At 38.7% G+C, this 27,099-nt stretch overlaps 1 protein-coding gene across 5 annotated transcripts in view; it reads right to left on the reverse strand.

Moving 5' to 3' along the window:
- NRG1 (neuregulin 1) overlaps window positions 1–27,099 on the reverse strand; it is a 447,143-nt gene that overhangs the window by 245,815 nt on the left and 174,229 nt on the right. The window lies entirely within an intron of this gene.

Below are 27,099 nucleotides of genomic sequence, written 5' to 3' on the forward strand. Positions count from 1 at the left end.
GGTTCAGTGCAGGCTGCTCACAGACCTCTCTCTCTGCCCTGCTAATGAAGCTGCATACTGGAAAAGGACACTACAGGGAGGAAAAGTAAAAAAAATAAAAAATTGCTGGAAAAAGATGCACAGCAATTTCTGACTCTCTCACCCACTCTGATGCCATGTTGGGAATAGTAAGCCAGGACTTGTTGACAAGCAGCTGGACTGTGGCGAGGGCTGAGATTCTCCACTGGGACCTAATTACAGAAGGGCATCTCTGCCTTTTCCCCTTTCTGTAATCTGTGATACTGGTCTCAGGGTTACACAAGGAACCATGGAAATAACTAGGTTGAAAAAGACAGCCAATACTGGTCATCCAAAATAGAGAAGTTCTGACTGAACCTTGAAGAAGGAGAAACAAATGGGCTTTCTTATACTCAGCATAGCAAAATGAGGCTTTTATTAGAGAGAGATAGAAAACTTTGGCGTCAAGATCCATTCCTAGCAATGTAGAGAGCATTCATAAAAAAACCTGCTTTTTTTTCAGAACCAGTATGTAGACATATGTACGCTGATGGAGTGACAGAACTCTGCTTTCAGATGTACAGTGTTACTGTGAGATGCAAACAAGGAAACTTGTTTTCCTCCTGCCATCTAACTCACTGCATGGGAAATTTTTTTTGTCACGTTATGACTATTGCAATATTTTGCATGTATGTTCACTGGTATAATTTAACACTGCCAAGTACTGCATTACGAATAAAAAGAGGAAACATTTTGCTTTCCAACTCATACCCTAGATTTCTTAGCAGTACTACTTCAGTCATTTTATCAGAAATTAGATTGATTTTTCTACAGAAACACATTCAGAAATGCATTCGATGGTCTGGAAATAATTTCTGCTTCATGCTTTTATTTGTCAGGACTTTGTAGCTTTGCAATTTGCATTCCCTCACTAGTAATTTCTTCCAGAAGACAGGTTTTTACTGCAAAACCTGAGCAGACCCTAGGAGATACTCTATCTTTTCAATACGTGTGCTCAAGCCATAATATTATTTTCTACACAAATGAATAAGTAGTTAGTAAGTAAACAGTTTAAAAGGTGTAATGATCGCCATAGTATCTGAGCATAAGTTATTTCTAAGGACCTCGGCACATCACAGGGATCAACTATTTTGATCTCATGTTAGCTACTGAATTTTAGCAAATTCGAACTGAATTATGATATGTCTTAAATTATTTGCAGACTTTCTCTAAGTCTGCAAATACAAAAAGATCTGCCATGTTACTCAGTGAATTGTGATTCACTCTTTATAAATATTTTCACTTTTTTTCTGGTCTGAATTCCTGTAGCTCTGGATCCTAGCAATTGCCTTCTTCCTTCTGCTTTGGTTCACTACAGAGAACAAAAGCCTGTGATAATTTTTAAAGGTAATACTCTAGAGAGTGACATCAAGTTGATTCCCTTCAACATATGACCAGGCTTCTCAAATAACCTCACAGTAAAGGGAATTTTACTGACTTTGGGTGATTTCTGTAGCTCTTTTCTGTCTCCCTTCACAGGTTTCTAACACCTTTTTTGATGCCTAATGCTGCATACAGCCACGATAGTCCCCCTGCTCCTAGTTTGTTCCCCAGTACATAACCCTAATTGTCTTAGAGTGTTTCTTCTGGAGGACCCAGCTCAATTAGACTCCTGACATGATCCATTAGCTCCCTTGCAGTGTGTTATAGGATACGAATCTCCATTTTGCAAGTAAAACTTATTTACTTCTCTTCTGGGATCTTCAACCTGTCATTTTGGTGAATAAAACCCCATGGTATTCAAGTGTGGCAAACTCCAATCAGTACAGACCTCCCAGTTTAAAAAGAATGAGGTAGATGTCAAGAAGCTTTATTCTAACATATTTCCACATGAAACTGATTATTTAAACATTACCTGTAGCTGGTTCTTCATGACATCTGTTTTTATGGATGCTTACCAGGGTTATGTGGGAAAGTGCATGGTTGTGTTGGGGTAGTGTGGGAAAGAGCTCTTCAATGAGTATCCATTTTCCTGCATGCACCTTTCCCTGGGTAACTCTCACTGGGATTGAAAATGTTTTCAGCCCCTAAAACCTTGGGCTGGGATCTGTTGTATGCCCTTCAGGTGCACCTTTCAGCCTGCTCACTCAGTGAGTCAATTCTGTTTTGAGAGATCCCAGTTACACTAACACACTCTCTAGTCTTTGTTCACACGCCTGTTTTCCCTCATTCTCACTTTAATCTCTGATTCTACTCAAAACTTTCCTTCTGCTTTAGCAACAGTCTATGTCCTTTGCTTTCTTTTCTGCTTACGTGAATAATGTAGGGGGCATTTTACCACAAAGTAGATGCTTGCTCAGCTCCAAATCACCTCTGCAATTCTTTAGCAGGATTACAGGCTGCTGGGTGACACAGAAAGAGAGGGTCTGCAGGGGTCCTCTGGGGCACATGTTGAATTGGTGGTGTCCACCAAATTAGTGAAGACAGCAATCTATGACATCAGTGAGAAGGTTAAAATGTATTCTCTCACTAAGCTGGTAACCAGTGAGGAACAGGTCTGGAATGGCTCCCAGGCTTTTCAGTACTATTTATCTCTTAGCCTGCGCATTTTTTCCTTGGCCTCTCCAGCAGCACTTGGAGTGCTGAATCTAGTCTCAAAGGGTTTTCTACAGCATTTTCCTCATAAAAAAATTATTCTCCTCAGAGGCCCTCTAACACTCTCAAGACTGACAGACCACCAGCTGTCTTAAGATAACATGAACATATTTCTTAAATACAATGAAAAACAAACGGAAGGAAGCATACTTGTTAAACTTTTGAGTCATCACAGGTATGGGCTGATTTGCAAAAACAAAATCACACCACCTGAACCTAGTCTTTGTGTTTGGCTTTGTACTTGGTACTAATAAGATTAATGTGCTGGCACCAATTCAAAGACAAGATGGACTGCCACCAAAGGACGATCTGTGGCATATAGCTCCTACAGTATATAAGATTCTGCAATTTTATCACACACAGCTGCTCAAACAATAATCCAAGATGGGTTAGAAATGTCTGATGACTCAGTTTTTTCAGAGTGCTTGGATCTGGCAATTAGACTCAGTTTAAACTGGTGACCAACAGAAGAGTTCAAGTAGTGTAGAGGAAATGCTGCTGGTAGCTTCTAGAAACAGCTCTGTCAATTGGGCTATCCTGGCCATTATGGCCGAAATTGCTATAGGACAAGCCAGTTCTCTGCACATGCCCCAAAGTGTCTGCTCCCAGCAATAGCGTACATGCAGAGATGTGTGAAACTGTTCCACTGGCTGTGGATACATCTCTGAGATTTGCCTCAGCTTCAACAGGCTCCTGTCTCTTCCCTGGCATGCACATCTCTGGTACATCCATTATGTGTTTGCACAGCTCCTTGCACAATTGAACTGCCAAGTTACTATTTTAAGTGATAAGTAGCCTACACCAGCTTCTACTGGATGCAGTGTATCAACAGGATTTTGTTGCATTCTGTTGTGTTTCATTACTGCAAGGACCTTAGCTGGTTATATTCCACAGTCATGCTCTTTGGAGGGGAGCAATATCTGCTTTGCCATTTGCACAGCATTACAAGTTCATTATAGATACTGTAATGAACTCAGGAGAACAGAACATAAACAATTTGTTAAGAGTAGGGCAAATATTTTATTTGCAGTTTTTCCAAAGCAAAACTGGGATTGACAAGAGTGCAGTACTTTGTAACTAGTAAGTGACAAGATACAGCCTCCACTTAAACACATTTCATAATAACTTCTCCCTAAGCGGAGTATTGACAAAAAATGCAGGTGTAATAGGATAGCAGCAGTGGAGTTTGGGCAGTTGTTCAGAGAAAACCAAAATCAAAAAGAGCATAAACTAATTTTTCCGGGCAGAAGGTGAGTAATGACCTAGGCAGGCAGGAAATTTATTGTTACTGATGTAATATTGGACAAGAAGATACAATCTCAAAAGGAAATTACTTCCTCAGAAACATATGGGATGGCTGGATAGGCTTTCTCGTGTAAAGTTCTTGATCACCCTTCTCTACTAACCTTCCTTCCTTTCTCTGAATATCTAGCTTATCTGTTTTCCCAGGCGCTCTCTGGAGCAGTCATGTCTTGCTGCCAATTATTCTTACCTGTCCTTTCTGCATCTTGAGAACAAAGTGTCTAAAATGAGATGGTTGCAGACCCAGCTCATGTGAAGTGCAAACAACATCTTGATACAAGAGCAACCTCTCATCTCTTTTCATACCCAGTATTCAGTAAAGGTAACGCCACCACGTACAATGCTGGAATTAGTGGAACATTTGAAAACCACAGTATAGACCATGAAATACCTTTCTGTTTACATTGGTATTCCCAAATGTTTCTTGGAGGAGACACTGAACCCCTAGACAGTCCACTGTGATCTCTTAAACACCACAGCATGTATCTTTCCAGAGTCTGCAGTGTCCCAGTACTGGACACCTAACCTAGAAGAGAACAGGGTGAGTTTCACAGCACGCGAAAATATCCGTAAATCCCTCATCACATTGTTGTCACTATGCAAATACGGCAATTACCTTCATCTTTGTCAGCGTAGCTATGTGGTAATGATTGGCAAAGGCTGATATTTTAACAGCTTCTTTGGTATTGTATCCTTACCTGCCTCTCAATTTTCTAAGAAAGCGATGCACTCAGAGAACAGATGCATAGAAATAAATTAAGTCTTGGTGGCTGGTAAACAGCATTTGAAAAGTATTTACTTTTCCGTGTTTCGCTGGCACATTTCTCCACTCCAGCTCTGACATTCCCTTTAAAAGAAAACAGCACGCTGTGTGTATACTGAATGCACTACAGTGCAGCATCTACTTTTCAAGTTCAGGCAAAGAGGAGAGACACACCTTTCTAGAAAGGCTCAAAGCATGACAAAGAGGTCCAAGTTTCCCTCATTCCTGCAAGTCTGAGCAAAGTTCTGTGAGTGGCTTTGACCTGACTGTTATGACATGCTTGCCTGCTGCTAGATGTTTTAATTCCAAAGTTCATGAGCTTATCCATGGTTCAGAGCCAAAATGGGGGAAAAGCACAGAAATAAAACACTGAACCTTCCACTTCAGGCTTAGTAACTAACAGAGGCTTCAGGAAGACTGGAAGTGGCAGGAGGTAAACGAAACTGTTCCCAAGACAGAATGGAAAAAAATACCACTCTTGGCAGAATAAAAACCAGGCCTGTAGGCAATTTTCTGAGATGAGCTTGGTGTCTTGTATAGTGAGCTAAAGCAAGTCATTGTATGGTATGTTTGTATGAAATATGGCAAAATCTAAGACAACAAAGATAATTTCTTTCTGCCACTTTGGCAAAACAGTGTTTACTTTCAGTCACATCTTTTAAAAGGACACTGAGAAGTACAGGAAAAGAATCTAAAATAATGTCTGAGATACAGAAAATCTGCCTCTCAGGAAAGACTGAAAATAAGTTTCTTTAATTTTGCAAAGAGAAAAGTAAGAGATGATTTAACATTAAGTATTCCTTAGAAGGAAGAATATTGGTAACAGTTTCTAGCCATCAAGAACTTGCGATCACATACATTCTTCTTCTTAGCTTGTGAATTTTTCCCTTTCTTCCATCTGAAGTGCTTACTATTTCCCACCCATCACCCTTTCAATTGTGTGACTCAACTGTATATGGGGCTGTATTAGATCAATAAACAGCTCTAGGACTAGAACAGTACTGCAAAGGAAAATCTGAACTGGTATAGTGTCTAGCGGCGAACAAACAACTGTCAGCAAATTTAAAGAAAACTGAAATGTAGAAAAGATGCTGAGAGCAGACTAAGCATTAAAAACTTCTTAAGTTACTAAGGAAAAAATATAAAAGCCATATAATAAGTCATGTAATAAGGTCTGAACCCAGACAGTGTTTCGATACAAAAGGCAAATTCAGAATGACGTTTTATTTTCTAAATTATAGTTATTTCTATTTTAATACTAAAGACGAATAACTCAAAGGAGGTTGTGGAGTCTCTGCTCTTTAAATCATTACCAAATAAGAACACCTTCAGCTGAATCAGAACAGGAGTTCAGATTTTGAAGAGGAATGTGATAGCATTTACTACACATCAGGCTATAGGATCCAGTGCTCTTTTCTGATGGAAATCTGAAACAATGGAATTTGTAGCTAATGACAATTGCCAGTGGAGCAATAACAATTTTCTCTACACAGAGACGTAGTCCATAATATTTAGCTGATACATTGGCATTGTTTAGTGGATTGGTTTTACTTGGCAAGTTTACTGCATTAAATAAAATCTAAGTGTATAAATATATCATCTATTTATCTACCTATTGATTCATCTCTTTACATCCGTACATCATGATTCAGACACAACGTTGTTTTGGCTGAATGAAAGGCATACCTCATTCCCTTTAGGGACAAGATTAACATACTTTTGTGATCTGACCAAAGCCTGATCATAGTATGGCTATGTGCTTGTTCTAATGCTGAAACTTATTTTTGTAGCTTAGGAGTTGGTTTCCCCTTGGAAAACCTATCTTTTCACTTCTACCATATGTATCTGAAAGATATGGAAAGTGTGAGATTCCTCAACCAGTCTATGATACCTTTGCTGACAGTCACCTTTTCCCTTCTTCTGTAGGCAGCAGTATAGACCCAGAAGCACATTCCTGTGATGAATTTGTGAGTCAGCCCTGATTTTCTATCCAAAAGTGATGCTATTGCACTATAAAGCAATTTGGTAAAACCCCTGATGACAAGACTTCCCTTGCAGTGCAGTTGTGACCAACAGGCATCACTGTCAGGTAACTTCATGGAGAAGAGGACCCTGGCATACAGACAGACACTCAGAGTCGCCTCTGGAGATGAGAAACATTATTGTTACAGGAATATGTTCATTGGTCAAAATAGACATTGATATAAAAGTTAAGGAAGGAATAGCCTCAAGAGAAAAAGAAAGTAAAAAAAAAATCTCAAAAACCCTGAGATGAACAGATCCAGACTGCTCTTTTTCCTCTCTTTGCCCAGGTGAACATCAATGTGTCACAGACTTCTGGACATCAGAGCTTAAGTCTGAGGAGTTGCTCTCCAGAAAGCAAAATATGTAAGTCCATTTTTCCAGTGCAAATTTGATGACTGCAAAATTATTTGTAGGAGGTTATGAAAAATGTCCTTCACCACTAACCCTTCCTTCTGCCATATGACACAGTGTGTGCTCACCTTGGCTGCTTGCTGCCAGATGATGAGACCTTTGATTCTGCAAAGAGTGAATATGTCAGGAGATGAGTCACTTCACCGCCCTGCCTGACCCTCAGCAGCCTGGGGGCATATGGAAACTGCCCACTGAGCTGATGAAACAAGTGATTTATGGAACAGTAGGTCAAAATCATGTCTTGTTTATACCAGTTGGCTGTACCGGATGTGTCAATAAAATGAGCCAACCTTTAGGCTCATTGTACCTCTGAATATGGCACTAAGGGCTTTGGAGAGCAATCTCAGCAGTGTGAGACAATGTATTACCCTGAAGTGTAATGAACCTTAATCCCTTCAACCTATTAGAAGAAAGGTATCCAGTATCTTGAAGGAGATGGCCCTATGTTCATCTATGTGACTGACTCAGACAAGAAAAAAAAAAAAAACTTCCTTGAACTGACTTTCCAAGGTAGCTACTTGTGTGGCAGTAGGGCACAGCACTTAGAATTTGTGGTCCCTTTTGCAAAATGGCTTTCAGATGGGAAGAATGGCTGTTTTTCAGCTGTATGCCTGAACCTCTGCTATGGAGGATTTTACAAAAACACGTTGTAGCTCATACTACAGTCATGGTTCCGCAGGAAATCTTTCCCTGCATCACCTCTGCAGCACTGATGTGCTCCTAATCCATGTGCTACAGAAGGCAGGCTATAATGAATAGCACTTCCACTGCTATCCCAAGCACCCACAGTTTTAAAAACTGTTGAATTTGGCAAGTGCTGGAGCACTCCTGGTGAGCCAGGTGGGCAATGCTTTAGGTTTTAGTGCAGAGGGAGAATTTTTTGTAGGATGAGCTGTCCAAAGGAGACTACTAGATTAAGTCTGTTTGTACAACTGTGACAAAAGAATTTCACTGTCCTTGTACCCTAATGTTACCAGGGGGTGGATCAGTGATATTATGGTTGTTTCCTTTTTATAAAATAATCTGTTCTTCATAAGCTTACATTTCAGCTACTTTCTGCTAAGCTATTCCAGTCTTCACTTCTGTGCACAGAAAATTACAATGCAAACGGTATGTACATTTGGTCAGCAAGCAACAGAAAAATAACTGGCCTTGTAAAAGTCTCACAGTAAATTGTTCTACAGAAGATCAGACAAAGGGTTTTCAAATCTCTGCCTTTGAATCAGAGAGATGGATCTATCTTACAGCTGCTTTAGACACTAAGACCTGTTATTTTGGTGTTAAAGCTAAGCACATGTAAAATCAATTAAACTTTTGCTTCACAGTCAGATGAATTTTTATTTATCTCAATATTTAAGTTATATCTACAAGGTTCCTGTGCAATGTGTTGTTGTGTAACCACTCAAATCCAAAACTTGTGCTGCCAGTAACAGCATACTTTGCCATGCTTATGACAGGGGAAATCACCTAGACACAAGTTTCAGTGTTTGGATGATAAAATACTTAGGAAGTAAGCATATTACACTCAAAAGCAAAGTAAAATTACTGTACTGTAATTGAAAATAGAAACACTACTGTCTTGCAATTTGAAGACTACTTTCAATATTATGACTATTTGTGTAATGTAAGACCTGTGTATGGAAAGTTATTTGCATTTTTTTATGAATGGCACTGACAGTGTGTTCAGCATTTAAGGAAAGTCTTGCATATCCCAATTTCCACAGAGCATAAAGCAACACAAGATGAACCTAAATCCATACCATGTATGGAAATAATTCCAATATACTGTCACATAACTCATTCGAAATGGCTTATTCACATTGCATTGAGAGTGTTGTTGTTGTGACGGTCTAAGGCGCTAACAGAAATTTTTGTATTTATGATAGCTATTGGAGGAGATTTTGTAGCTGCAGGCAATATTCTGCCAGCCCTGTTACGTCCCAAGAGGATCTTGGTTAGACCTATGACTGTAAAATGCGTTTTCCAAATGTAAATCCTCTATTTCCAAAGCTGGCACTACAGCTGAGAAGCCCCTGCTGTGTCCTGAGTACCTGTGGTCTCATAGAGTGTTGCAAGTGCAGTTACAGCTGATGAAGCTGTGAATTACCATTCTCAGGAATGAATCACCTGTAGCCAGTCAGCCCCACATTATGCTGAGCATTAAGCAAATATTAAGGTAACAGTAAAGGATGGATATATTTGATTGAGAATGCCAGGTGAGTGAACAGGTTAAAATTCTAGAAGGAGATAGAAATAAAGGAACCATCATCCCCTACAGTAAATTCTGTTGTTATCTCAACAAATGTTTATTCTGGCCCTTCCAACAGAATCCTGCTGGGATACTTCTAGTACTCTCAAGATTAAGTCTTATTGACGATTATCTCATGTAGGTTTTCTTTAAGCCATATTTGACTTGGGGTTTTTAACACTCAGATTCAAACCCAAAGTCCTTACATCACTTATAAACTTGATGGCTAACTGGGATAGCAGCTTTTCTCGATTTTACGAAAGACTATTAGCTGCACCTCAGATTTTGATACTGATGGCATGGCTAGAGGGGGCATTCACATTTCTAAACAGAACGCTGAACTCTACAGAGAACGGAAAAGCAAGGCCTAAGGACAAGCTCAGCTGCAAAATGACTGTGAGCTCACCATCAATGGCGCCCTGCAAAATGGCAGGGCAGGGTCCTGATCAACGTAATGAATATTTGAGCACTATGGGTGAAAGTAACCATGTAATTTTACAAAAATAGTTAAAAAACCCCCAGATTCTCATTACTACTCCCTAGAAGATGAATATTTCAATAGCTAAATTGTTGTGATGACTGTAGGTTTGGGCAATACAATCTTTGAACCTGGTTTGGGCATCAGGAAATAATACATTCTTCCCACACACAGTAGATAGCTGAAAATTCCCCAGTCATTCCAGGGAAAGCCTTCTTTATGAGAAGGCAATCTTACCTATATTTTTCAATTTTATATGATGAATTTCTACAATAAATTCCTGAAGCAGGAGACAGCATCTCAGTACCTGGAATGGACATGGTCAGTTTTATGGTGATGATCTTCCAGGACTCTGAATTTTTGATGTAAGGTGATTGCAAAGCCATGTGATGACCTCTATGTCCTCTCTATGACTGCACAAGTGCTAGTTCTGTGCCTGGTGCAGCAGCTGACCATTCAAGCTGATCTTCTGCTTTCTGTTGGCCACGCACAATGTCTGATGCAGCCTTCAACCAAAGTGCTCTGTCACTGAAGTCCAGTCTGAATGAACATAGCAGTGTCACAAAGGAGAGACATTGTCTCTTAGGAAAATGAACATGGCTCCCAAAAAATTCCTCCACCTCTGAGTCCCAGCCCCAAAGGAGATATAGAAATTATGTGTAATATATGATTCTGGGTACTGAAATAAACAAATAAACTGTTCTTCCACTTAATAAAAACTGAGTATGAGACAAGCTCCAATATGTGCAGTGAACTCTGCATCAAACATTGCTAATCACAAATACTCTCAAATGAAGAGATTAACAAAGTTAAATTACATTAAGAGCAACAATGTCTTATCCTAGTCAGTCTGGATCTTGCCACACCTTGTTAAACTGAATGAAGATGTCCTGTGGGCCAGAAGAATGTTCTTCCTTTTTTCCCCCTTTAAGTGGAAATGATATTCAAATAAGTGGTATTTCCTGTACCATATTGTCCCATATTGACTTTCAAAGGTAGATTGAATGTGTTCTTTCAAATCACACAGAATTCAGTTAATTCAAGGAATCCAAATCTGTAGATTTCCAGTGAGCATTATACTGCTAGTAGTTCTTGTATGTGGGTCATACATGTAGGTTTGCTATTGCTGGAGGAGCCGTGGTACAATAGCACAATTTATACCACCTACTCAATATCTGAAGTTAAAATACAGCATTACTGAGTAATATATCGAAATAAATAAAAATCAGTATCAGATGTGATATATAAATGCACAGCTAAATTTCTACTTCTGGGGAAAAAACAGACTTGCTGTTGTTTTTAAAGAACACGTCTTATGATCACAGCTGTAGGGAAGTTCAATTCTGAGCCTAAATGATCACTTCTAGCTCACACTTCCAATGTGAGTTCAGTTGTGAAATTTTCTTAACCAAAAAATTAATATGAAAATAACAAAACTGAAAAACTAAATATAAAAATCTGTGAAAAAGAATTTTCCAATGGAAGATTCTGGTAAATAAATACTTTGGCATTCTTTGGAAAACATGAATTATGTAAAACGTGAGCAATGCATAGCCAGTTTTGATCGTTCTGGCGATGCATATTGCAGTAATTAAACAACATCAATAACACATCAGCACTGTGATGATCATTTTAACAAGAAAAAGAAAATAAAAGGGGAAGGGGAAGAAAAAGGACTAGTTTAGGACATACTTTTGGATGCTGGAAGAGAAATATTTTCTTATTCAACTAGTTCATCATCCAGTATCTTGTTTACACAAAGGATGAGAATAGCATTGCTAGACCTTTCTAAAAGAATAAAACTGAAGAGTTTGGTTATCTCAATTTTCACATCAACTCCCTAAAAATAACACTGAATAAATAAAAAACATTGGAAAATCAGTATACTGCTTTTGAGGAGCTAAAATAGAAAAGAAAACACAGTAATATCTCCAGGCTAATCTGATAAGAGGAAATCCATTTCTAGATTTTATTATGAGTAAGAAAAATTGGATAATAAAAAATTATTTCTAGAGTGCCTGTATTTTTTTTATATGGAATAGGAACAATAACTTGAGATGTTTGTTGAAATTTTCAAAAGTTGAAGCAATAGCTAGAATAAAGGGCTTTATAAATACAACAAATTAAAAAAAAAAAATTAAGACTAAAGGCATTAATTAAAAAAAATCCATAAATTAGAGTAACATTCAGTTCCCCACTAAAATTCTGAAGTAAATGTAATCCAGCATTTAAATTTTCTTATGGTACATATTAGTACACACTTTCAGTTTGGCTCTTCTGTTTCTAATAATTAATATGGGAGGGAGACAAATTAATTATTTTTGCATCAGTCTGTAAAAATAATCTGTAATTGCCTTGAAAGAGAGGAAAGAGCCAACATACAAGCAAACACTTAACCTGTTTCTGCTTCTGTATTCAGTTACTGAGGTAGAATTTCAGCAGAGCCAGCTGGCGGTCCGCAATATCATGGGATTGTTTTTTCCAAATGTTTTTGTTGGATCTAGAATAATGAAAGGCCATCCTGGGAACATTTGTTGCCCTTAAGATTCTTTGCTTAAAGGGGAAAATAAATAAATACAAAATCAATGTCTCATATGTCCAAAAAAAGTCTTGAAAGGATAAAACATCTTTTATGCATTTTATCTTTTCAGTATAGCAGCATGGGGCTCCAGCCTGTAGGTACCATAGCATTCCAAATACATATCTATATGTGTGTGTGTGTGTGTGTTTGTGAACAAATGTACCTCTATTTATTCTTCTTCTGGTTGGACAGATAATATAATCTTGAAGCAAGTCTCTGCAGTAAATGTCTTGTATGATGGAGGTTTGGCCCTTGCAGCTTAGCTAGGGTATGGAGGACCTAAAAATGCCTTCAAGTTTTTCTTCATTTATTCCACATATCTGAATCCGCTAGTGAAAAAATTAAAGAAATCAGGCAAAGAGCAGGCACTGCTGCTCAGCAAGTGTTTATGTATATAAAGTTTTTTTGTTGTTTTCCTCCTGCCCCCCCTCCCCTGCCACCCCACCAAGAGAAATCTGCAGATGGCAGCAGTATGTGTAAAAAAAAAAAAAAAAAAAAAAAAAAAAAGGATTTCCTTCTGCCTAGGGGTTTCCCAGATGGGAGAGAGCCAATGACGTCACTGGGAAACACCTTCTCGTCACTCCCATGGTTTGTGCATGGGAGGGCACGGGGGCCGGGGAGGGGAAGAAGGGTGTTGAAGAAGACCCTTCTCGTTTTACAAGCTCCTTTGGCTGGGGACAGAGGTGATACAGCAGAGATTCAAAGTGTGACATCCCTTGCAACACACGCTCAGAATCCCCATGGCCATCTCCCCCTTTAATTATGTTCTCTAGTCTCCAGGACTGGTCCTGAATACGAGAGTGAGTGTTGCCAAGGGAACAGGGAGAAAAAAGCTGTCCTTCCCTTCTGCAGTTACCCTGTAAGCCGAGCGGTCAGCATCGCACCCTTCATAAGTGATGTATCTGAGAAGATTCAGCTACGCCTTTCTTGTGAAGAGACATAAATTCCCAGCATGCTGATACTTCATCAGAACACAAATAAATGCTTGGCCAGACTAATTTTTCAGACAATCAGTTGTGCATACAACCATCCAGGGAGTGGGAGGAGTAGCCAGTGCTGAGTAACCAATGTCATTCCAAGTGCCCTGAGAACACAGAAGACTGGAAAGTGCGCCACTCAGCCCGTGGACTACCTGGCTGTCAAACAACAGGGACCACACATGCGTCTCAGCATGAGAGCTGGGAATGGGTGTGAGAAAGAATCTGATTTTCTGCCCTCTCCAGTTTTTTTCATTAGTCCTAAGGAATCAGTGTGCCACTTTTATAAACAGGTATCTGAAACGCAGAGAGGGATTGTGCTCTCAGAATCCCTTCAGAGCAGGAGTAGCACAGCTGCATGCCACCTCTGCCAAACGTCTAGTGGTAAAACATGGCACAGCCCCATGAGCCCAGGTTGGCACCCTGAGCAGTCCCAAGTTCTGCATGTTCAGAGTGTATCTATCTCTGTTGTCTGCTCAGATAAGCTCACTGGAAGTCTTCTACCCCTATCAGTTTGAGTTACATTCTTGTTCAGAGACATCTGTAAGGTCTTATTTCCAAATATGCCTCAGGTGCAGATACCACATAAAATGCACATAATTTAAACAGAAAAAAAATATATTCTCTGATATAGGTTTGGTACCATGCTCTTAAAACCAATCAAGGCAGAGGAACTAATTAGTCTCTCAAGAGAATTACCTCAATATTGCCCACTGTTCCAAACCTGTCGCTTTTTGGTGACCCGAGATTTCTAGGTGATGTGTTATTCAATGATATTTTTAAGAGAAAAAGGCAGAAGAAGCAGAAATGTGAGGATGAAGTGACCTACGCATGTCCCTTCAATCCACAGAGGGGACACAGTCAGAAGCAAACCCAGGAAAACTAGTATTGTGGCATACTTGGAGGTTGCAAGAGGGCCACATTAGAGCCAAGGTCTTGCACTTACTGTTAACCATTGAATGGCAAGATACTAAATTCAATAAGACTCTTTACATCCTTGAACCAAGAAAATTTATTTTCTTGGCAATACCTAAGATGGACTTTTGTTGCTTCAAAGCTTGTTTTTATTATAAAGATTTTGGCTACAAAAAATTATCTATTGAATAGTGAAGATAATAGATTTTTTTCAGATCTACACTATAATTATGTGATGCCATCTTCCAAAACTCTCAACTAAAATATTTACTCCTTGAGCGATGAAAATATTTCTATGAATGTACATTCAAATTCATAAACTGAAAAGAAAGCCTGCTTTCGCAGAAGAGTCTCTTGATGCAGAACATAGAGGAATGGTGTATGTTACTATTAATACTTTCAGTGACTAATTCATGATCATCAATCCCTCTTTTTATTTCTTTCAAAAGTGCAGACTGTGCGTGTTCTATTGATAATATATCGCTATATCCTGTGTCACACCTAAACAGAAACCAAGGGTGTGAATGCTGTTATTGTCACTACAGTTCTAATAAATAACAGTATCTATAAAGTTTTCATTCCTACAGGCACACACAGAGACACATAAACATACACACCTATCTATGCAGGGAGAGAGACTGTGGTAAAAGGTACACTGAGTTTTCTCAGGCTTTTCTGCAAATGATTTACATACAGGATCAGTCATTGCTAAAGAGAAAAAGAGTCCCAAAGTGAAATATGAGGCTAGGACACACACAATTCATGGAACTCTCTATTGCAACTCCAAAGTGTCTTGGAAGCCTGATCACAGAAACAGAGGGCACAGACACAAGTTCAGAGATCTTATATCCAGAGAACAGGCTACAGCCCATGTAGGCATTCTCCTGGGCCAGAGAAAATGCATCTGCTGCTTATAGTCACTTCCTCAGCCACTATATCTTGGCATAGAAACACCAATAAAATACAGATGGTCCTCCTGGGCTTGGATATACAAAGGTGGAGTGGAAAAGGCTTTTCACTGTAGCAGTAGAAGTAGTTTCCCAAGATGGTTCACATCCACTCAAAGACACTATCCATTAAACTTACATAAGCATACTAATATGTGGAAAAGGTGAAAAATACTAATTCACAACAAATTTTCATTGTTGTCTCCTCAAATCAAGGGCATTCAATCTTCATTCTACAAATGCAGCCATGCATAGAGAGAACTTCTGCAGTTCTCTTTGACACAAATAATGATCGAAATTGCCCCACTAATTTTCCTCAGGCCACTAAAGACTTGTAAGTGATTTTAGCAGGTGGGTTCTTTCTATGGAGGGCAAGGGAATAAAGCACTTTGTGGGAAATTTGGAGAGGGGGTTTATTTTCCTGTTTCCTACTGATTGATTAATTTCCTTTTGAAAACCTATCCATGAAGAGCTATCCAGATACTTTTATCTGCAAGATAATCAAACTTTACCAAACAGAGATCTTGAACCAGTCTTGCAGGATCTCTTTCCATGTCATTGCTAATGATGGTCAAATCTCCATTTTGTAAAACAATTGCTGTTGCCATTCTTTGGGGATTTACTTTAAATAAAACAACTTTCCTGAAACAGCAAGACGACCCCACTATCTTATGCCTACAGCAGCATAAAGTATCTAGGGCCAACAACACCATTTTCCCTGTGAAATGACAGTGTTGCCATTTTAAATGTTTCTAAGATGTTACCACCTAATGGCCTACACCAGGCACATTGTGCTTATGTTTACAATATTGTGTTTGCACTCTGCCAGCTGAAAAAAGAATTTGGCACTATATACAAATCCTTTCAGTTATTCCAGCAAAAATTTTGTGTGTATATTTTAATTTGTAATTATAATCTCTGATGATTAATTTTGATAAAAGTTACCTCTTGCTCTCTAGAAAGAGTTTTTGAGACCAGATTAGATGTTAAGACCTCTGAAACTTGCTGTCAGAGTGCAAAGAGGTGTCTCTTAACTTGCTCTCAGTCCCAGCTGGCAGCTGGAGAAAGGAGTCATTAGAATTAAAACAAAACAAAACAAAACAAAACAAAACAAAAAAACCACCAAACAAACAAACAAAAAAAAAGAACCCCCCAAAAACCCCAAACCAAACCAAACAAAACCAATAAATCTAACCCCCCCCCAAAAAAAAAAAAAAACACCCCACAAACAAGGAGCAATTAGGTAATTGGTGTACCTTCTGCTAGATTAAGAGAAAAAACCTCACAGTACATATCCCTGGAAACAAAAAAAAAAAGATCTGTGCTGTTGCAAATGAGCACATCAAATGTATAAAATGAAGAAGTATGTCCAAAACATTGACACATTAATGAGGATGAAGGAGAGCACACACACATCACAAAAATCGACTTTTCTCTTTAAGGTCAAATATTATGACTTAAAAGAGTTATATGACTATTATGACTGCATCATTCCTGCTTTGTGGTCCTGCAGAAAGCTGAATATGAATAGAAAACACTCATTTTAGCAGTCAAATGTAAAACTATGAATGCTAAGAATGAGTTAACAAGAAAACAAGGAGATACTGAAATATTTGTGCAGTATATGTCTTGCAATTAGACAAGTTGTCCACATAATGCCAGATTTATAAAAGGTTATGTTGCAAAACAGTACTAATGGAACATTCATTTGGACATCTGCTCTGACCAGACTCAAGAGTCGACATATTTATTTTCTAACTGTTGATTTATTTTTGCTCTAAAAGAAAGTCTGTGGCAAATGCATGTTTACACAGGAACTTGTACTCTCCGTTTTCAGCTGTTACCCTTAAAATTCAATAGATTTCATGTTTCCTGTTATAAGGGTGAAAACATAACACTGCCTTTATTTTTCTAAAATTAGCCAAAATATAATTAAAAAGCAACTTGATTAAAAAAATTATCCAAGGGATAGATATTTGACAGTAGATTGTATATAAGCACACAATATGAGCTGCCCTCATACAAAGCTCCGAAGAGCCCGGTATTCTATCATGTTCAGCTAATTTAAGAAAATACATTAATTAAAAAGGCAAGTACAGAGTCATTCTTTTCTGTAATGTCCTTTAGCTAACATTTTGAAAAATAAGTGGTAGTCCTGACCTCGGCATATTCATCCTTTTCTGAATATCTAGTGGTAATGAAGTCTGTGATGTCATTATAGTGAAGTTTGTGGAGGAAGATTAATTCTTCTACCAGGCCAAATAATATTGCTGGGGAAAAAAAACAATAAACAAAAAAAACCCCAAACCGGTCATGATTTTTAGCCTGTGACCTTTTTTTATCAAGTATAAAATAGAGATAGTTTTCAAAAGTCGAGAACAGTACTTTGGACTTTTATTGGACATGCTAACTAGTCAGATCACCTAAGATGAAAAAAAGTACTTGGCTCTCATGTGGCAGAAGACGGATTTTACATTTAATGAAGGATGATTACATTTAATGGTAAAAAAAAACCTAATAATGCGCAATACAATAAACACCTCTTCAGAACTTATTACTTCATTGTTTGACGGTTAGGGAATTTAATTTCTTGGCTTGTCTTTTGAAAGTGTTTAGTGAACACTTTGAGGATCCAAACCAAAAGTTTACAAACAGGGTGACTGCTTTGTGAAAAACTATGAGGATTTTTTTGCCTTGTGCTGATTGTCTCCAAGGTCTGCCTGACAAGTGGTGGTTAATAAGTTCAAAATCTGCACAAGGTAGCTTTGAAGCACTGGATACTAGCACCTAATTTTGCAAACATATGGAAAAGGGACACTGACAGTCTGCTGTATGGTGTCTTGGCTCTGGGAATGTGCTATCTGAAGAGCGCTTGTCTATCTAGTTATTGAACTCATCAAAGCTGTGCCACAACTCCCAGCTTTCCTTGTCACTTCTCACTTTATTTTTTCTTGCAGTAGTCTATACTTTCTCTGGTGCATGTCAAAAATGCCTCACAGAATTTGAAATTCAGATCTTGCATGCTTCCAAACAGTGACTGAATTCTTCAGGAGCCTGAGCCACATCCAGTGGTGACCGTCTCTGAAAAGGAGGTTGTGTCAGACATCTCGATCTATTTCTCTCAGGGGAAGCTGAGAGTCTCTAACTGGACACAGGACACACTGGGTAAACCCAGTCCTTTACTTGTGATAGAGAATCATAGAAACATAGAATCATTAAGGTTGGAAGAGACCTCCAAGGTCATAGAGTCCAACCTTTGACCAAACACAACCTTGCCAACCAAACCATAACACTAAGTGCCAAGTCGAGTTATTTCTGGAATACTTCTGGGCTGGCGACTCCACCACTTTCCTGTGTTCCAGTATTTGACTCTTTCTGTACAGAAATTCTTTCTGATGTCCAACCTGACTGCCCCACGGAACAACCTGAGGCCAGCCCTTTCAGAATGGTGCTCACCTACCACTGGGTACTGACTGACCCATGTTCAACCACTTTGGCCTTCAAAGCTCTTGGCTGAGTATTTGTTGCTACCACCAAGACCTGCACCTGTAGCAGCTCCATCCAGACCCAGCTCCCAGGCTCTGAGGTTTATCACAGCAGCTCTCCTACTCCTTACAGCCAAGGCTTCTTGGGCTATAACTCATCATTTCTGGTAGAGTTGGGATTCTATCTGCAGACATTTGGCTGTGAAAAAGGACTTGTTCTCCATAAAAAGGTCTGTCTCCGACTGGAAATTTCTTTAATTCTTGGTATTTACTAATGCAAAAAACCACTCATGCAAATAAGCCATGACATGCTATGAGTTTTTCACTCATGTCTACCAAAACACAGGTAGCTTAAAAGATTTTTTTATATTTGTTTTTTTTTTTTTTTTCAAAAATAGCCTGGCTTAATAAATGTGCATCCAGGTAAACTGAGCATTAAAACTTCAGAATTTATAACTGCAAAATACTTTCATCACATGAGAGGTAATCCTACTGGACATTTTAACCAGAAGGAATATAAATGATTTACTTTCTTTTCAGATCATATGTATCTCAAATTAGTTTTTAAAAACTCCAATGTTTGAATGCCTAAAATTTAATATCCAGGGCCACAAAAAAAAAAAAAAAACAACCAAACCAAAAACCAAAAAAGCAAAAAAAAAAAAAAAAAAGAAAAACAAAGAAAAACAAACCGGAACGCCCCCCAGAAAAGCTAAATCCAAAAAAAACCTGCAACAAACCTTTTTTCAGTGAAAGAACCGCCTTCAGATTTTCAATAGATGCCATTATCACAAAATGCAATACTGACCCGAAGGACCTGTTTTAGAAAATACATCATTCAGTAGTGCCAGCACTTCTAAGTGCCAACAATATACAAAGCATACTTCACTTTCCTTTCATGTCAATGTTGAATTTTATTAAATAATGTCTGTAACATAGAAGAATGCATTAGAGACATTAATATTAACAGTCTGCAATTTTTTTCATGTGGTAGACATCTATATATATTGCAAGGAGGTGCTTTTTCTTCCAAATCTAATAATCACTTTTTACATTTTCCCAAAAAATGCATGCTAACCTGTGGTTCAATTCCTGCTAGTAACTGTTCTGCAAGCTCCTAAATGGTTTTCTATCTCCTCAAAAGCTATGGATAGTCCAAATGTTCTTAATTCTTGAGATTTGGTGCAAGGCAGATGCATTTTTCCAACTAACTTTCAAAATATCTAATGCTATCGCATAGCATCAGAAACCAATCTTGATTGAAATTGGGAAACTCTGACATTAATGAGCAATGAGTTTTATAATTTCTAAACTACAGCTATAAATGAATTAACTGTAAAAACTCTAAGGAGCTTGTTCAGCAAAATCCCAAACCCTTCTATCCTAATGACAAAAGCCAAGCTTTTGCTGACTGCACTATCACACGCACAGACCTGATCTGTTTGATTTGCACATGAATGCTGACATTTTTTAAGAATTACAGCATTTATAGGCAGTGCCTACGATAATTACTAACTGTAATTACTCCCTGTCTTTCTGCGTTTCTTATCTTCCATTAAACCAATTTTTTTTAGCTTCTCTTTCCCATGGATGTGTAGTATAGAGTCTCCCTCCATGTGACCAAGGCCCAAATGTGAACCAGATTATGGAGAAAGATTGTGTTATTTGATGGGATTATTTCCTCGGCCTTGGTTTACAAAACTCTTCCATACCATGCTAACTTTCCCCTAAGCTCTGCCTCAACTGAATATTCAGTTCAGAAGCCAACCCCAGTGTCTGTGTTACACAGCTGGTTTTGGTTACTTATGCCTGCCATGGAATTACACATATGGGACAAAGTAGTCTAAGAAGATGCCTCCAGTGAATATCCACTCACATCTCTGTCCAAAGACCTTCTTTTCTTCTCTGTTTGAAGGCTGAATAGAATCAGGTGAGCTCTCTGTGAATGGAAAATAATGGCTTTCACCGACACTTGAATTTAATCTATTGCAGTTGGCCACTCAAACATGACCAGCACTTGATGTTTTGCATTTTTTTTTCGTAAGGGGCTGTAATGTTAGTTGCTCATTTTCCTCCTGATTTGGAAGGTTAACCATACTAAAGAAAAGGAAAATCTATGCTACATGCAGGAGTAGACATGGTGGCACAATGCAAATATTTTAAATGTTTTTCCTTTTTAAATCAAGAAGTCTGCCAGCAACTAGATCCCTATTTACATCAGGCTGCAGCATTTTCTACCATATAATGATGCATAAATTGTTCATGCCTGAACTAGAATTTTTTGTAATGTCTTGAGAAGCACTAGAGCCACAACTAGATCTCGAAAGATCCATTTTGAAGAATGCCATTGCCCTAGTGAAGTGGACAGGGAAGAAAGGTGATGAAAAAGCAGGATAGATTTTTGTATGATGTAAAGACAGGCATGTGAGAGAAATGTCAGCTTAAGAATATGGGATTCATATCCTGAGTCTCACCGCAGACTTCAGTATTACTGGGCAAAATACTGACTGGGTCAAATTTACAAAAAAACTCTATCTCTCTCTTGCAAATTCCAAATCTCTCTCTCTCTCATAAGAACTTTAAAACATTCCTGCCAGAGTATTGGTAAGACTGGGTAATTGAATCTCAGAAGGCAGGAAGCCTTTCCTTTACTTTTAGAAATCTGGTTCTGCTTTGTACAGGAAGACTGCTGCAATTGGCTTTTTCTGGTAGCATTTTTGTGAAATTTGTTTTTCAAAGAGTGGAGCACAAATGCTTAAGTATAAACCTGAACAAAATTGCTAGGATTTGCAGTGTGGGATCCTACACACACACAAATAAACATATACTCCAAATATCTAAATGGTTCCTGTTCTGACCAAGAAGCCCAGAGCGGGCTCTGTGCACCCCATCAGAGTCTTCTGGGAGTACTGGTTTTCCTGTTGTCTCCCTTTCTCAGTTGGAGCTCTGGACAGCTCAAGTGCTCCCTGCCACACACGAGCGCCAATAGAACCATCCGGCCTCTGATAACAAGGGCTCTGGGGAGAGCAGGAATCATAGTTTATGGTGAGTCACATGTTGGCTGCCCATGCTAGTTAGAATCAACCCATTGACACAGACGATTTTTTCTACCTGAGACCATGAGGTACCACATCTATTTCTGTTGGTCCTGTGACAATTTCTACAACAAGGCACTGTAAATGTCTTAAAATTATTGTAACCATTGCAAGTTACTCCCTCAAGGATTTGATAGTTAGCTGCAGTGGAGCTTCAGTCTCCCTTTGTGACAGTCTTTATTTTTCTTACAAACATGACTCAGCCTTTCCTTGATCAGGATGTCCTTCTTTTTGGGGATGCTTTCTCTATTAAAAAAAAAAAAAAAAAAAAAAAAATTGGGTGTTCACAGGAAGGGAGCTGCTGAAACTTCCTTGCTGAAACCATGGAATTTGTGACTTACTTCCCTAAAGCTGAAAAATCTGAGCTTGTGAACAAACACTAGCAGAGGGGTGCCTCTGAGCATGACTGGGCATGCACCAGCAATCTGATCAGTGTGCCTCAGGTGGCTGCTTGCCCTTACACTGGCAGTTTGTAGGGAACTGGCAGTGAGTGAGTGATCAGGAGCCACGTTTCCGAGGTGGTGGCCATAGCATGTTCAACAGCCACCAGTGATCACCGGTTCATGCTCTTGGGAGCTGCTATGAACAGCCAGTTTTGCAATATTTCTGCAGCATCTGTTAATAGAAAGACAGAGAGTGTCAAAATGCACACAGTTCTTCTTATTTAGATGAAAACATGGTATAGGTCAGAATTAATTGCACTGATAAATACAAGATTTCACACAAAAATTATGCTTTTGCCAGAATCCAATGCTGAAAAACAATTTTTAAGGGCTGAGTCCATCAATACAACCAAATTTACTACCTCTAATTAGTGCAAGGTCCAGAGCGAAAAAAGTCATGTCTATAAGCATATTTTTACAATCAATTACCAAAGTTCAGAAAAGTTGTTCACCCCCAGTACTATTACACAGGTTCTCTCCCTTAAGATTAATTATACACTTTTTTTAACCTACAGAACAAGGGTCTTTTAGTATGGAGTCACAACATGCCTTATAGCAAGACTGAGGCCACAAATCAACAGGATGTAGGCCTTGGCAACAGCTATATGAGAAGGGCTTTACTTTTAGGTTTCCATCATAACTGGTGACTTCTGTTGGATTTGTTTTGAGGGGTGAGAGCATGCATGCTTATTTTCCTTATTGACTAATTGAGGGGGTTTTGAAGTCTTTGTTAAAAGTTCCAGAAATATTTCTGTGTAGTACGTAGTTTTACAGACCTGAGAAGAACCAGGAATACTGTGGGAATCCCTTTAATTAGTAAGAGAATTGTTAAATGATGCTTTCTTATTTTTTAAATGACTATGCTAGAATACATAATGTCAAATAATTGCAGTGTAATGCTCTCTGAGCGAGAGAAAAATCATCCTCTGAATTGAGAGCAAGCCCTTTGAATCCTTAGGGTATTTAATTTTCCTTGCTTCCTGCATGGTGTACCAGGTAAATTATCAGCATTTGCTCCCAACAATTGCAGTAAAAACATTTAGGGTGCCTGAAAGAAAAGAACTGCAAAAATGCACATTATTGAAGGTCTCTTTTATTATAGATGATGGATTCAAATGATAAATTGTGATGTACCTACTAATGATTTTATAGATTGTGGCTTATGATATTGTATAGCACTCCTACCGCATTTGGAGTAGGTTTTCAGACTAAAAGCAGCCCATGATGACACAGCATCGTTACAGTGGTAGTAACTCACTTTTCCATGAAATCTGCAAATTCATAATGGAAGTAAGTAATAGGATAAAGCCATGGTAAAATGGAATCATCTAAACTCTGGTTAAGAAATCCAAAGGTCGTGAGATCTTGGACAGTGTGTAGCTAGTTGACCCTGGCTGTGTAGAATATGCCACAACAAAGGTCCCACAGCATCTCTGAACTCCCTTTTACCCAGCAAATAAATGGCACAAATGTGTGGAGAAGTGAGCAAGGCTGGTTAGACCAGGAAGCTGTAGAAACAACTACATTTTAATGAGTTGGAGGGGAGGGGACAGGAGGCGAAGGGAGACACAGTCTCCTTGTCCAAAGTTTAGCAATTAACTTTGTTCCTGACAAAGTCTAAATAGAATGTTTAAACCTGGATACCTGAAGTTAGAATCCCAAACCTATCTCTACAGTCAAGTTTCTGTAACCTCTCTACAGGTGGACCCATCCACTCAGCCATGCAGTATGTGATATACATAGAGACTGGCAGAGATGAAGGCTTGAGCAAATAGAGATGTGCCCTTCAGAAGCACAGTCAAGCATCTTCCCAGGGAATTAATACACAGAATATACACTGTCTAGAGTTACAAAAAGTCTCTCCCCTCGGAGGAGGAGAGTGCCGAGCCACATTTCCTACGCATGTCTGTTCAACACCTAATTTAATCAACAATTATGTCCTGCATAAGATAAGAATTCAGAACAGTGCTGCAGTAGCTCATTTTTAGTTGTTTACACATTTTAGCTATTTTTCCTGTCGCTTGACCTGTCCAGTCCTCAATTGCAAGCCTGGATGAGAACTTTTATGCCACCAAAAGATCATTCCAGGTGTATTTTTTAAATTTTCCCTCTTGTATTGACTTGTCCTGTTCCAATAATGCTTGTTCCCATCAGAAATGGGATCCTATAAAGGTGCTGATATAGGTTTTTCACAAAACTTTCAGTGAGACCCAGATTAAAGAATTCCTGTGTCTCCCCAGGACTCATTGTGACAAATATTGTTCCTCTTTCCTGTGTGATACTACCAGTTTACAGCCCTCACTGCAAGTGCAGGATTTTACAACCATCACAAATTACAAATTAAGGACTTCATTAAAATTACATAAAACTACTAATATAAGGTATTAATAGCTTCTTATTCAGGGAAGCAAATTACTTTTTTTCAATGAGTGGAAATTTCATCAAAATGTAATGACATCTATACCAAAACCAATGAAGGCAGCTAGGGTACAGTTCCTGAGATACAGCTCTTGGATGGGCTTCCTGTCACAAAGGGGCATTGGTGTTAATATCCAGTCAAAGCCTTGAGAGAGAATTTTTTGGATGCTTGGGTGTATCAACATGGAGATTCTTGCTATCTGTCACTACTGACCTGGCTTAGCCACTCTCTCATTCCTCAAGTATGTTGTCTTAGGCAAAAACAAAGGACTTGCACAGAAAAATGGAAATCAGAAAACCCGGACACAGCATAAAATGCTAAAAACTCCCTGGACAAAGCAGAGGATGGGAACTTGTGGTGGTCTGAGAAAGAAAATGGAGAGATTGTCCAAGTTTGTAGTAAAAAGCAGGTCTAGGATAGTTATGATGCAAACTCCCTCCCGAAGTGGAAGAGACTTGAAGCTAAAGAACTTCTCCCACTTATTTCTCACAAAGCAAATTAGACAGACTTATTGGTTCAATTCAGCAGTTGCTGGATGAAGCCATACCTGAGGCTGTTGCATCCTGCCAGACCAGAGGCAAATACCCACTTGGCCCAACAAAAATGTTTGCACTATGAACTGCTGTGGGATTTCCTGTAACTGCTAGCAGACCTTTAAATATCATGAGATTCACAGCACAGAATTCTCAGAGGTGCTCTTAATCCTGCAGCTGTGGAGCTGGACAGCAAATCCTCATAGCTTGGAATATTCCATGGCAAAAACCCACACTGGAGTTTTGCTCTTATTTCAAAGATATGTTGCAACGCAGTAACGTGACTGCAAACTTTTTTGCAGGGTCGACAACTCTGAGAGGAACTGGTTATGAGAATAAAAATATTCCTTATCACCTTTATAAATCTGACCCCTGAGTAGAGAAAACTAAAATGCTGGAGGAGAAGTGATTTTTTTTTTTAGAATTACTCTTGAAAAAACTCAAGTGCTTGTTTTCTCTGGTTTGTTGTAAAGGGTTGTGAGACTGTGAGAAAATGTCCTATCCATGGCAAAGCAAGAAAATCACATAGAGTTTTTCTGTAGGAAGCATTGCTTTGTAAGCACTGGGAGAGAACATGAAAAAATTTCAACAAAATTGTACCTAAGGGTATCAGACTAGACTAGCAGGAAATAAAAAATAATTACACAAAATATATGATGCTTTAAAAATGCGTCCTTTTCCATGACATGACTATCACTGTTGTGGAAGAAGTGAGAGGATCTGGGAGTAAGGCATATTTTAGTACCAGCATCATTACTTCCAAAATTTGATTGTGTGCTCTTAACTGCTCACAACCCTCTCCAGACCCATCTGTGTTACAGCCACTCTCAGACACAATTATACTCCTGTCTTTCTTTGCTATCGACAATGGTTTTCATTTTCAGCCTTGTTGGGTCTGTCAAACTTTGATATTATTAATCCAATTCCCTGGTGGGCCAATGTGCAATGATTTCTGGCTCCTGTTGCTGAATGGCACTTGCTCCATCAAAGAATGGTTCTCCTTGGTAATCCGTGTGAAGCAATGGTACTTTCTTGGCATGGGCCACTCCAGTCCAATTTCAGTTGAGCTTCCAGGATTGTGTTGAAGGGATTTATTCACTTGAGAACTCAAGCAGTTGGAGTAGGATAAAAAGGAACCTTAAGCATTTAAACCACTTTCTGTTCATATAGTTGTGCAAAGATTTCTGAAAGCAACCATGGAAAATACAACTTTGGGACTGGGTTTACTGTTCCAAAAGCAATTGACACATACTGAAAGTCCCCTTGTGCTTTAGAGAGTCATTTCGATGATGAAACTCATCCACTAACTCCTTTCTGATCAAAAGGAACATATCAATTTACAGGGCCTGTGAAGATGGCGAGAAATAATAATCTTACAATGAAAAGACAATAGATATTGAGGGAAAAAGGTTTTTCCTTCCTATGTAATTATTTGTAGCCCATTGTTCTCAATTTTTACAAAACACTTCAGAAATACCAAGTTCTAATTTCAATTTAGACTTCTAGAAAGGGGCCTAGACTGTTACATTCAAAGGTATAGCCACCTGTTTTATAACATTCAAAGACTAAACTAAACTAGTCTAGGCTAGACTTGAATGTTTCAGTGGAAAGGGACCTACCATGATCATGCAGGCCATCTGCAGGTGCTGTAATGGTTATAAAAACCAAGTCCAAATACGATTTTAACTACATAAATAATATTGACTTGCTAAATTTCTTATAGGAGCTAAAGGTCTCTCAAATTTCCCTTCTGCAAAATCAAAATACTTTTTTAAAAGTTCATATCTTTACCTTTTGCAAGAAAAGAGTTGGAGGATTTACATTA

The sequence above is a fragment of the Anomalospiza imberbis genome, chromosome Z (assembly GCF_031753505.1).
Source record: "Anomalospiza imberbis isolate Cuckoo-Finch-1a 21T00152 chromosome Z, ASM3175350v1, whole genome shotgun sequence".
Classification (NCBI taxonomy): Eukaryota; Metazoa; Chordata; class Aves; order Passeriformes; family Viduidae; genus Anomalospiza; species Anomalospiza imberbis.